Source organism: Dendropsophus ebraccatus, chromosome 13, assembly GCF_027789765.1.
Source record: "Dendropsophus ebraccatus isolate aDenEbr1 chromosome 13, aDenEbr1.pat, whole genome shotgun sequence".
Lineage (NCBI taxonomy): Eukaryota > Metazoa > Chordata > Amphibia > Anura > Hylidae > Dendropsophus > Dendropsophus ebraccatus.
Genome location: NC_091466.1, coordinates 67,741,730 through 67,754,479, shown reverse-complemented (window position 1 = coordinate 67,754,479; position 12,750 = coordinate 67,741,730). Strand labels below are relative to the sequence as shown.

The 12,750-nt window shown below is 42.5% G+C and overlaps 1 protein-coding gene across 9 annotated transcripts in view; it reads left to right on the top strand.

Annotated features, from left to right (window-relative positions):
* The window catches only part of BEGAIN (brain enriched guanylate kinase associated), a 597,092-nt gene that overhangs the window by 460,199 nt on the left and 124,143 nt on the right, over positions 1-12,750 (top strand). For 8 of the 9 annotated variants that reach the window (XM_069949877.1, XM_069949884.1, XM_069949883.1 and 5 more), the window contains one exon: positions 4,310-4,379. The gene's annotated coding sequence lies outside the window, so the exon portion shown is untranslated. Of the gene's footprint in view, positions 1-4,206; positions 4,231-4,309; positions 4,380-12,750 lie in introns of those variants that run through there. The other variant, XM_069949882.1, reaches the window with a different exon arrangement.

Sequence of the window (12,750 nt, the reverse complement as noted above, 5' to 3'; positions counted from 1 at the left end):
GTGTCAAACTAGAAATAAAGCAACATTTCCTGCATGACATACAACAGCTGATAAGTATGGGAAGACTTGAGATTTATTAATAGAAGTAAATTACAAATCTATTTAACTTTCTGATATCAGTTTTTTCGAAAGAAAAAGATTTTCGCTGGACAACCCCTTTAATAAAACCAGCCGGGAAAATAGGGGTGGCACTTAACTATCAATATGCCCTGACGTTAGGACCCTTGCACACCGAGTCAAAGAGGCTGAATTAAGAGCGGATGTTCATTCTTTGAGCGTAGAGGAGAGGCGCAAGAAAAATCCCATTGAAGAAATTGGACAGGCAGAATTTTGAGGATTTGCTGGTTGAGTGTGTGGGAAAGGACATACATGATTCGTGGGGGCCCTGTACAGTTTTTTGCCCCACGAATCCTAGCTACACCCCTGCTTACATCTACTCTGACCGATTGGATATACTTCCTAGGGATTTCATTTTCAAATCTGCTAGTTCTAGGAATTCATACCAATTTGTTAATTACTTCTATCTAAAAATTTTCACTCTTCCAGTACTTATCTGCTGCTGTATGCCCTGCAGAAGGATACTGTGTATACCTTTCAGGTGGATACAGTTTTCTTTGCCACAACCACTGACTGTGACAGGAACTGTCAAAGCAGGAGATCAACATAGTATGCTCCTGGTCTGGGCAGTTACTGACATGAACAGAGGTGGAAGCTGCGAGCACAATGGTGAATTGGAAAGACTACACCACTTTCTGCAGGACATACAGCAGCTGATAAGTAGCAGAAGCTTTAGTCTCGTAACCTAAATTTGGATGATCTGTGTCCCTGACCGGCAGCATTTGTGTACGATCATATGAAGCAGCCCCGTCTAATGTAAAATATAATTTATTTGTGCACCTCGGGGGGGGGGGGAGATAATGCTGATATTCCCCAGATTATTCTGTTGCAAGAGACAAAGCTCCAGCAATGATAAGAAATGAGAAGTGACACGTGTAGCTGATGGGCGGTCGAGCGGCGTACATTGATCCCCCAATGGATCGATATGATCACTGCGGTACTGAGCGCTGACATCAAATAGCTGCTCTCTAAAGTGAGCTGATGAACTTGTATAAAGTTCTCCACACTGGCGCTGTCATCATCTCCTGAACACACGGCTCCCACCGCACACATGCACTTAACACTTTAACGTCTACAACCCAGAGCTTCCCGACCTTGTTAGAATTATGAATCCATATTAACAATCACAAGAAAACAAAAGGTCAAATATGTAAAAAAAAAATTAAACATATTTCTATTTGTAAAATGGCAAAGGGGGTGTTGGGGAGGGGTTTTGCCATGTTTTTACACTTTTTAATCATACTGCATGCTGTGGGGTTCCGGGGTTCCCAATCAGTCACTGACAGGTACTTTTGTCACTGATTCCCTTAAATTTCGCAGCGTTTAAGGGGTTGAAGACATTATCCCCAGCTCCTGGAACATTAAAGTGAATGTACCATTAGGTACATTCGCTTTAACATGACCCACGGATAGATCGGTGCTGGCGCAGGGAAACCGTTCCCGTGTACAGCGCCGTTCTATCCACGTTATCGGGCCGAGGCTGAAGCACTGGAGGCGGGGCGGCCCGACCCCAGTGGGAGGAATCCCCTGTCCCTCTATGATGCGGCTACATTGATTCTAATGGAGCCGCATCATAGAGGAGCGGGGGATTCCTCCCACTGGGGGCGGGACGGCCCGCCTCCAGTGCGTCAGCCCTGTTGATAGAACGGCATCGTACATGAGAACTGGGCCGCGGCTCAAAAAATGGACTGCGGCACCGGCTGCCCTGCACTGGCGCCGATCTATCCGTGGGTCGTGTTAAAGCGAATGTACCTGATGGTATATTTGCTTTAAAACCCCATTAACAGTCAGAAATGTATATATATGCACAGGGTATTGGCAGAAGGAATGTACCATATTTTCCGGCATATAATACGACTTTTTAACCCCCGAAAAATCTTCTTAGAAGTCGGTGGTCGTCTTATACGCCGGGTATGGTCGCCCCATACGGTGGGGGAGTTAAAAAATGGCCCCATCCCCACCGTATGAGGCGACCACTACAAAATATACAGTTAACTCACCTGGGGCCCGTTCGGGGATTCCCAATGCAGTCAATGTACGTCACACTGCCTGCGTCGGGAATGGGCCCCAGGTGATTTAACCTTTTTTTTTTCAGCATATAAGGCAAACCCCTGACAATAAGGGGTCATCTTATATGCCCTGTCGCCTTATACAAAAAAAATTTGATATATATACGGATTGCAGACGATTGCAGAAGAGACGAAGCAGATATTTTACACTTACTTGTCTCTCTACCCTTCAAAATAGCTTTCCTGTAATGCCAGCCTACTGATCCAAAATATCCAATAATATGTCACCTACCATTGATGCCAGATTAAAGAAATCACATTGTACGCATGTGCTGGAATCTGATTGGTTTCTTTTTTGTATAAATGTATTTCTGATTGGTTTCTATGTACAGGTCTCCACGTTTTCACTGAAGCCCTTTGCATAAACCTCCACATAGGTTTTGCCCCTGAGTGTGGTTCTTGGAAACTGTAAAATACAGCCATGTGTCTTTGTATGCCTTATTGCTTCTCGTATAGGCCTCTCCAGGTTAATATCACTCGGTGACACAGATCCCTGTAAGCTTGAGTCCTGGCGTGCCTCTAAAAAGATATTCTTCTTCACGGTTTACTGCGTGAGATTCCCCGCTGATTCTTCTTGTGCTGCATCTGTCTTGTTTGCTCCTTGTTTCTGTCTAACAAACCGATTGTGCCCAAGAACCATGATTAAACTGTTGTTCTGCACAGTTTGTGGACGTGCCCTCGAAATCATTCCCTTATATCACATACGACAAAAATAACTTGTGTTATTTAGGATTTATTTTTGTATATATATATATTTTTTTTACTTATTCATTACTATAACTACAGGGGTCTCTAGACTATAGCAAGAGGAGGAACTAGGGCTGGAGGCAAAGGTAGATATTAACCTTCAACCTCACCCCCAAATAATTGCCTTGACATGCAGGCCATTAGCCCCATATGGTAGGGTGCTACATTGCTGTATATAGGGCTATGGGTCCAGGCAAAACCACTCCTCAGGTGGTGATACCCATTTTCTTTTAATGCATGGTTGCTTTCTGCTTTCTTCTGTACACATAGCATGAACAAATGCCATGCAATAGCCCAAATCACATGTGAACCGGGGCATGTATTTTACTAAGGGTGTATTATCAATGTGCTGGAATAGGTGACATGTCCGATATTCTGAGCATGTTCTTAAAATGGGGGTAAAAATGCAGTCTAAAGTGTCCGAGTACACAGCAGGGTCAGAGGCTACCTTGAAATTTCTACAACATTGATCATGCAAAAACATAAAGCAACCATGCAAAAAAAAAAACCACGCACAATAAAAATACATGAGACATTGATTGCTTATAATATGTGTCAGAAAACATGCTAAAAAACTCCACCTGAACATATCATCATAGTATCAGAGCTGTCCCACATGTGCCCATCCAGCCTCCTCCAGCGAGGAAGGCAATAAGTAGGTCATAGATTGACTTGGTTAGTCTAAGGCTGCATTCACACGCTCCGTGAAGTCGTCCGTGCGCACAGACAAATTTATAGCCCATTGCTTTGTATTGGGCTATTCACACGTTCAGTGTTTTCGAGGATTTCCAATCCGTTCCGTTTAAAAATAGACCTTTCTGTATCTCAGAACGGAAGCATGGAACGGATTACCCATAAAAATCAATGAGATCTGTGTTTTTTTTACAGATGTGGCATCCGTGTTCATCCGGATGTGATGTAATCAATGTAATTTAAAATGCTTCAAACGAATCCGTGAAAAACACGGACACAGATGCAAACGGATGACAACACGGACGGTTTTGCACGGATCACGGAGGTAGCTAGTGAACCACAATCACAGACCAGGAAAACACTGAACGTGTGAATTCAGCCTTAATCTCTGGTGACATGTACTGTACACAGACTGGCATAGGGAGTCTTACAAGTAACACTCCCTGGGAAATGGTTTGCAGATGAACTCTCTTCCCCAAGCTACCCATAGGTGGCTCTAAAGAGACATTTTCTTCCTTCTGGAGAAGAGCTTATATACATATATTTTCCCAGGAAGCACTGCCTGTAAGAGTCCCGACCATCATGTGGCTGAGAAGAGCAATTGGTTGGCTTTATGTAGCAGTAAGTAAAAAAAAAAAAAAAAAAAAATTGTCCTCTGTATTGATTTTTATTTTTTTTTCCAGAAGGCATTTCTTAAATCTGGTGAATATATTCTCCCACTTCTAGCCACATGTTTCTACCAGATCTTCCAAGGTAATTTTTATTTTTTATTTTTTTTATTTTATTTTTTATAGTCTGGAATATGCAATGATTTTCCCTGTTTTTAACACATGTATGATAGACTAAAAAATCATTCTGTAATATTCTACTGGAAAGCTCAGCCACGAACAATAACCTTGTCTAATTCTCGTTTAAACAAGTATGATAAACACGGAAGCGGCCTTCATGCCATGGGTATGTGCCAAGCGTCTGTGTGCTCTGATCCTGTAACTCTGCCACAGAACAGTGGCTGTTATCTCTCCCGTACTGCTGCTTCCCATACTGCTGCTTCCAAACTCCGGCTGACAAGTCGCTATGCCAACTGTTGTGTTATTATCCCCCATGTATAAAGGAATACATAACACTTCTCTGAATAAGAAGATTACAGAGAGACGTTAAACACCAGTTGCGGTTTACTGAGGCATATCTGAACACAGTGATACAGGGAATTCAGTATGTTTTCCACTTCTTTCGTCGGATAACTTTAGCCTGTTCATTTACAGCACCATCCTGCAACCTTTACACAACATTATTTTTGCAAATGGTTTTTGCAGTTGTAGAGAAAAGTAGCACTGTATAACTTAAGGTTACTCATATATGGAATGGCATTGATGTGAATTGGGTGCCTACTAGTAAATACAAACATTGGAGGCTTAGAGGTAGATCTGAATATCAATTTATTGGATTATTTTCTGATCCACGATCAAGCTTTGCTGTGTTCTCTTTGGGGAGAAGAGGGGTTAGCTGAAGCCAGACTGCTCTGACTGTGTCTTATCTCTCAGAGAACAAAGGGGTCGGGCAGTGATTACCATCACACCTGACCCCTTTCTTGTCGGTGGAAAGTCAGGAGAGCCCCGTAAGTCTTATACTAATGGCCAAACCCGCCACGATTGGCAGGTATAGCCGACAAGAGTATATGGGGATCTTAAAAGATTTCACTAGCTACCAAGTTCCAAGAGCTTTTGAATTGTTTAGGAAAGAGCACAAAGTGCATATGCCATGGAGTTTCCTCCATCTATATTCTCTGCCTAAGCCACGTCTGTCTATCTCGTATTAAATTCAATGACTCTAAGGGTACAAACACACATGACTGATCCGCTGCGAATCCCTGCCCTGTAATCTCATAGACATACTCGCAGCAGGATGGTAGTAATTAAAAGGGCCTTAAAATCTGAAGGCAGCTCTATAAAAAAAATTGGTATAGAGTTTGGAGTTGGCAGTCTTTTTTTATATGGTGTGGGTATACAGGGTTTTTTGTTACCTTTCAGGAAAACGGGGAACCCCTAATGGCCCTTCAGCAATCCATTCCAGCCTGGACATGGTGGAGACTCCACTGCCTCCGCTCACACAGACTTCAGTGTATAAGGCCACCTCACCTATCTATGTCTGTGATAGGGTGTCTGTTATGGTCTGGGATCCAGAAGAGTGATGGGTGCACTCATCAAATTCTCAGGCACATTGTGTTGCTGTAGCTGCGGAAAGTACACAACTTATTTGCAACTTGGTGATGTTTACTCTCCTCGTCTTCATCAGCTCAATGTGCCTTCAAATTATGAAACCCTGAGGGACCGGACAGGCTTTTTACTGGCACTTTTGGAACACTAAATCCCAGCAGTATAAAATCACAAGGGTGGTTTAGTGTCCCAAAACCAAGCGATGGGTTCTTTTTAAAGGTGATCATTTAGAGATCTTTATAATGCTTGAAGACACAGGGCCATCAGCCCTCATCCACACATCCCCTATTACACAGAGAGATGTGCGGCTGATGGGCAATGATGTTTCAGTATGTCGCAACGGGCCGATCAGCCAATAATGGAGCATTTGCTAATTTGTTGGCTGGCAGCTAGCCGTATTATACGGAGCCATACCAACCTATTTGGCCGATAATTGCCCCTTATATTACGGCCCTTAGAGCCCTTCTATAAAAATCCGCCAAGCAAACCCAAGCATCTGCTGCCTTAGGTTAAAACCTAGGTGAACATTTCCGGAAAAAAGGTCCAGCCTGCAAACCCAACGTGACTAGAATGTAAAAATATTGGGTTTACACTTCTATCAACGATGAGTAAAGAACAAAAAATGAGAGGAAACGATCCTGACTGCAGAATGAATTATTTAAGAGAGCAAATTACAGAGGAGCAGAGAATCCGATCTCGGAATGGCCTCAAACATATCCCAAAACATTATGTAGGACAGACCTCCTGTGAGTTGAGATACCGCGTCTATGGACATGTTAATCATATTTCATATGTCTCTGCAGAGATAATGTTCTTCTCTCGTCTCTGGAGAACATTCTTCATCCTGTTCAGAGAGTGATAGACACAGAGAAAGGTCACTTTGTACGCCAAGGGCTTCTGTTTGCTGAATTGGACTGAATTAGACACACATAGTGTTTACGGTGTGGGGTACATGACATGCGTTTTAATGATGGATTACACCAGGATGGATAGAGGAGTCGCAATAAAAGGACACATACTGAAAATGTAATGTAAATTATTCTACCCTAAAGACTTAAGACAAAAACCCATATCTTATCTGCTAAATGTCAGCCTCCGGTAGGCTCGGTAAATCACCAATATGTCATTGAAGCATATGATACAGTAAGAAAAGAAAACCTATAAGTGAAATCGTGAGGGAGGTGAGATATTTGCAAGAATAGAAAAATTCAGGTTGGTAGTCTACTGTCCTCAACAAATTGACGCTGGTCACTAGGGAAAGAATTGTCTTCTACAGTCAATTGATCAGAAAGAATTTTCATGAAAGGGTATGTCTACACTACTGAATCCCAGCAGATCACCTGGGCGGCGGAATCTGCCAAACCATAGAATGAAGCCTATGGGACCAGCGGAGATGCGCGCGGCCGTGAGCTGCGGCTTCGGCGAGGGTGATCAGTAGTGTGGACATGCCCTAAGGCTGCATTCAGATCACATTTATACTCTTCATTTGGGCTCTGCATTGTCTTAATGTTGACAAGCTGTCAAATTAGGAAGCTAATGTAGAGCCCAAAGTGGCGATTGACTTTGATGGGTTGAAAAGAATCTTATTGTGTCTGCCGGATCCGTTTTCTGTATGTGGTAATGGAAGGACGGCAAGATGGTGTAAGCAGGTGGTACTGCTGGGGCACATGTCCCAGGGCCTGAGTGGTAGCTAGCTCTTCCCAAGGTCCCGAGATACACACTTTGTAAATGTTCTGATTAACCCTTTCTAAGGTTGTTGGTGCAAGAAACAATCACAGAGTTTGAGAGTAACTTCAGAATGGTTAACTTTACCGGAAAAGTTCTTTAAAGTGCAGATATAGAATATGGTAACTGTGTTTAGCAGTGTTGACTGTAGGATGGAAGCAGGTCTGTTTGTTAATTCCTTTTTTTTAATACTTAGCAATGCTGCTTTGTGCATGAATGGGGAGTTTAGGAGACTTGAGAAAAGCTTTATGATAGTCGCTGACTTGAGGTCACTTAGAGAGTTATTTAGACAAGAGTGGCAGGGCGGGCTACTATGAGGTACACTGTCCATACAGTACTGTACTCTGCGGGAGAGGATCCTGATAACCTTGGATCAGTTGCGATGACTTCAGACAAAGACTTTAAGAGAGAATAAACTCAGGATTGATAATTTGTCTTTCTGTGATGAGTATGTGAACTGCCACATCCAGTAGTACTTGGCACTAGTGAGTTACTAGTAGGAGCTGACCTCCGACATTTGCAAGAAGGACTCAACAGCTTCTCCAACCCCCGACTAGACTTGGACACTGCAGAACCCAGAACTTGACTTATGACTTGACTTGAAGATAATGACCACCTCAGGAGTAGTCACACTTCTGGTGAGTTTAGCACTTCATCAGGAACACAGGAAGAAGACAGCAGCTCAGGAAGGCGACTCTCTGGCTATGGATACAACTGGACAGAGTACAGCAGGAAACTGGTAGAGAAGAACAACCCCCTAGGCCTACACTAACCACCTTAGTTATAATTCAGGAAGCTTTTCCATTAGTGGAGGTGACCTGTGGTAGCTCGGTTGCTGACAGACATAGGGAGACTTTATTGAAGGGCCCTTATTGGCCAGGGGAATTAAGAGTTACTGTTAGCTTAATTGTGTGCTGTTATAGTCTGACCTGGGAATAAGCTCTTCCAGAGTTAACCCAAGAAAGAAGCCATCACCTGTGAAATGTATTTTGGGCATGGCTGAGGTTCCTCCTTCCTGATCCTGACTTGAACTTACTTTGTTTTTCTGGGTACTTTGGGCTAGTGCTTGTGGTTTATATTAGTTCCCCCCTTGTTGGCGGAAGGGTTTCACCACGGTGTACTGGTGTGTTTGGTATTTTTTGCCCAGGCTTATTTGAAGTGTAATATATACAGTATTTCAATATATACAGTATTTTAGTGTGCAGTATGCAGGGATATAGTTTACAAGTTTGGCTAGGATAGGAATGAGATGGTATTTGTTCACTGGTTTGTCCACCAACTTTGGGTTATACCGATTTAGCCAATCTGCCTCACTATGCCGGTCATGTAGGAAGATGGATCCCTACTGTGGGCCTGCGAAATTGCCTTTACCTGGTAACGTTTGGAGTAAACTTTTTACTAAGCAAAGTCAAGTCAAGACACTGATGATTAGCCACACCTGATGTGAAGGGATCCTGGCAGCAGCTCACTTTTTCTGTGGGTAATCACTTGAGTAGTAGTGCCAAGGCGTTCTTGGGGGTGTGTATATGTTCCTGGGCTCTATTTATTTATTTATTTATTTTTTAAATCTATTTATTTATTTATTGTTGACTGTGTGTGCTACTAGGAAGAATATCACACCCCTTCATGTGTCCACTGAAATTACCATCTCTTCCAATGCTTATTTTAGATCTATGGACAGCAAAAGGTAATGTGCTGCCTTCTTGGCGTCAGGTGAGGCTGGGCCCATAACTTTTCAAACTCCTCAGCACTGCCTCTTCACCCTCCATTCATGTTTTATACTACATAATGGACCTTTGGAGAAGTTTAGAGTGTCTGTAGATAAAAAGGGCCCCATTTACTGATGATATCACCCAGGCTATATACAGTATATGCCAGGCAGCAAGAACATGGGGTGTAACATTCATCTTCTATTAGAAAGCAATATAAAGGTATGTTTTATCAGCAATACGAGAGGAGACCGTCTTCTCGCCAAGGTAATTACATTTAGCTGCGGCCATGTACATAAATAGGAAGATAACGTACCAAGAACAATATGGTACTACAGTGGGAAGGAAAGAAATTACATCTTGGAAAGCACAGGAAGGGGGAGGGGGGTATAAAAGGTTACGAACAAGCTAGAAACTATTAAAGTTTGAGAAGTACATACAGAAGGTCGCCGATCTCTAAAATAGTGCATTATTTCTGTAGGTTTGTACAGTATTTCAGAAAGTCGACTACCAGGCTGTCATGGATCAGAAGGCAGAGCAGAGAGGAAAGAGCAGAGGTTGTGTATTTCTGTGACGCCTGGGTGATTCTGTGACTCGTGACTAATGATTTCTTATTTATTTTATGGGATTTTTTTCACCAATTTTTTTTTTTTTATTTCAGTCTTCACTTGGGAAAGCAGAAATGACTTTTGCAATACTAAGGGCTGTTTGATCTTGCTTACTGAGCCTATATACAGCCGGATTATTATACAGCAAGGGCTTTATACAGAGCCGTATTAACAGCTGCTGCTGCCCTAGGCATTAAACCTGAAAACGCCCAATCTTGAGGAGCGTGGTTTCGGCCACATGTATTTCTCTACATGTAGATACATAGTCTGAATTGCGTTTTTCATGGTTTTTAAAGTGACTATGTACCCACAATCTGACCCCCCCCCCAAACCACTTGTACCTCCGGATAGCTGCTTTTAATCCAAGATTTGTCCTGGGGTCCGTTCAGCAGGTGATGCAGGTATTGTCCTAAAAAACGACTTTTAAACTTTCAGCCACGTGCCCAACGGCCGGGGCTTAGAGTATCTGTGCCCTAAATTTGCACCACCTCTCTGTCCCTCCTCCCCACCCTCTTCATCATTAGGAATGATACTGGAACATTTTCTCCTGTCTGAACAGGTGCCTTAATGATCCAGCCCATGTTCAGTATTCACACAGCTGACGAATAGGAGACAATATGCCTGGAGCATTCCTAATGATGAAGAGGGCGGGTAGGAGGGACAGAGAGGTTGTGCCAGCCTAATGCATACACAATCTAGGCCACGGCCGTTGGGCACAGGGCTGCCAGTTTAAAAGTTGTTTTTTAGGACAATAACTGCATCACCTGCCGAACGGACCCCAGGACAGATCTTGGATTAAAAGCAGCTATCTGAAGGTACAAGTGGTTGGGGGGGGGTGGGTCAGATTGTCGGTACAGAGTCGCTTTAATGGCTTAAAACATGAACAAATTTCCACATTGAACCAATGATTAGAGCCATCTGCATATTGTCATCGGCTGATCATTGTTACACGTAGCGATGATTTGCCGAATGGGCCTGATTCAGCAGATTATTGCTCCATGTAGTAGGGCCCTAAATGATTTGAATGATTAGTCATTAGATTTGGGTTCTTACTGTAGATTCCATCAACTCTATTCAGCCCCCTAACTGGACTATAAAAATGTATTAAAACAAGTCCCCTTTTCCATATTTTTGGATAAACATGGGAAAACCCTAAAACATAGATAAGAAATGTCCAAAGTATTATATTAAATGGTTAAAAATGTGAACAATCATGCATTACCCCAGCTCTTAAGTCTTAGCCACTAGGTGTCTTGTTTCTCTGCAATCTGCTGTTATTAGGAGGGGTCTGTCTCTAGTAACAACTGCTGTAGGTCAGGACAAATTCCAGGATGTGGGGCAGGACTTGTTCTATGTGCAGGAGAGAGAGAGACTGAGAGAGGAGAGGCTGGGCTGTGTACCTGCAAGTTAAGTCAGTATTTACCATCCTGTCCTGAACGGTAGATCTAGGCTTTTCGTTTAACTCCCACCACCCAAAAAACACATTTTAGCTGTCCCTTGTGTAAATACTTGTATATCTACATTGCTGAAGTATAATCTTTTTCTCCCCCTCCCCTTAGCTTATCAACAGCAGCAACACTAGCAACTCAATACTTAGTGTAACTCTTCCTTTTATGAGATTCTGCTGCTGTTACTTTCCTTTCTAAAAACCCAGTGTATCAGTAACCCCTTCTCCCCTTCACATGGCGCCTGACACTGTACTGTGTAAATCATTGGCCCAAAATAGTGCCAACCTGTTCAGTCTAGTGCACTTTCTCCAGTGCATTGTCATGGTGTAGCGCAGAGCAGTAAATACTTTGTTTGACTAAGGTAAGAGAAAGAAAATCCACTTCCTCTACCAATGTGGCTTCCTATCTCCAGCATATTTAAAATGTGCTGTGAGTGGGTGAAGAGTGCAAGAAAAAGTAAAGCGAGAGATGATAGGACAGAAAAAGAAGATACTTCCATAGGTTCACAGATCCATGTGACACATAAACAAACAATTCCATATGCACTTCAGCCGTTCAGCTACTAAGTGCATATATCATATATATCTATATATATAATAGCGACATCTAGTGGCGAAACTTTATCACTACTACATCACCTCTGACTTAAAATAAGTACTGGCTTTTGCAAAGGGTGTAACCAATAGCAACATCCGTGGTGGGACACCACAGTACTACTGGCAAAAACCCTATTCCTTTAGCTATCAGAGTTGTAGTTCTGCAACATCTAGCAAGCCACAAGTTGGGGATCAGTGCATTAAAAGGTCCACAGTTTGGCAACATTCTCTGTCATTTTGGATAATGGGTTTACTTTCTTTCTTTAAAAGTATGTAAGGATGTTGCGGTCATTGACCCCACAGGAGCAATGATGAGTATTTTCAGATCAGATCTGTCAGAGATCGTTCCTAATCTTATCCGCTCACCTTATGATGTAGCAAGTTTCCCCATGGAGGACACTTTTGCATGTAAGATTTATCTTTCACCTTCCCTTTCTGAAATGTGGTTTGAAGTAATTCATCCATCTGAGTCGTTGCTTTATTTCCACTTTCCAATGAATTATTTGTGTTTCTTTATTTGGACCTGATGTTGTATTCACGCTTCAGAATCTCAAGGCAGCAATTCAATCAAACTCTCATTTACAAGAAAGCCTTCCGTTACTTTCAGGAAAACCTATTCAGACACGTCTGCATTCAGCACCGCTGTATAGGAAATCACAAGATATTCTTAAAAAAAGAAAAAAAAATTGAAGAAGAAAACAACACATTTGCCACAACCTGAAATGACTCATTCAAATCGACCCCCTTTTAATGAAAAACTCCTGTACAATTTGTAAGAACACAATTTTCCCATATGTGGAGGGGGAAATAAAATTATTAGCTTCC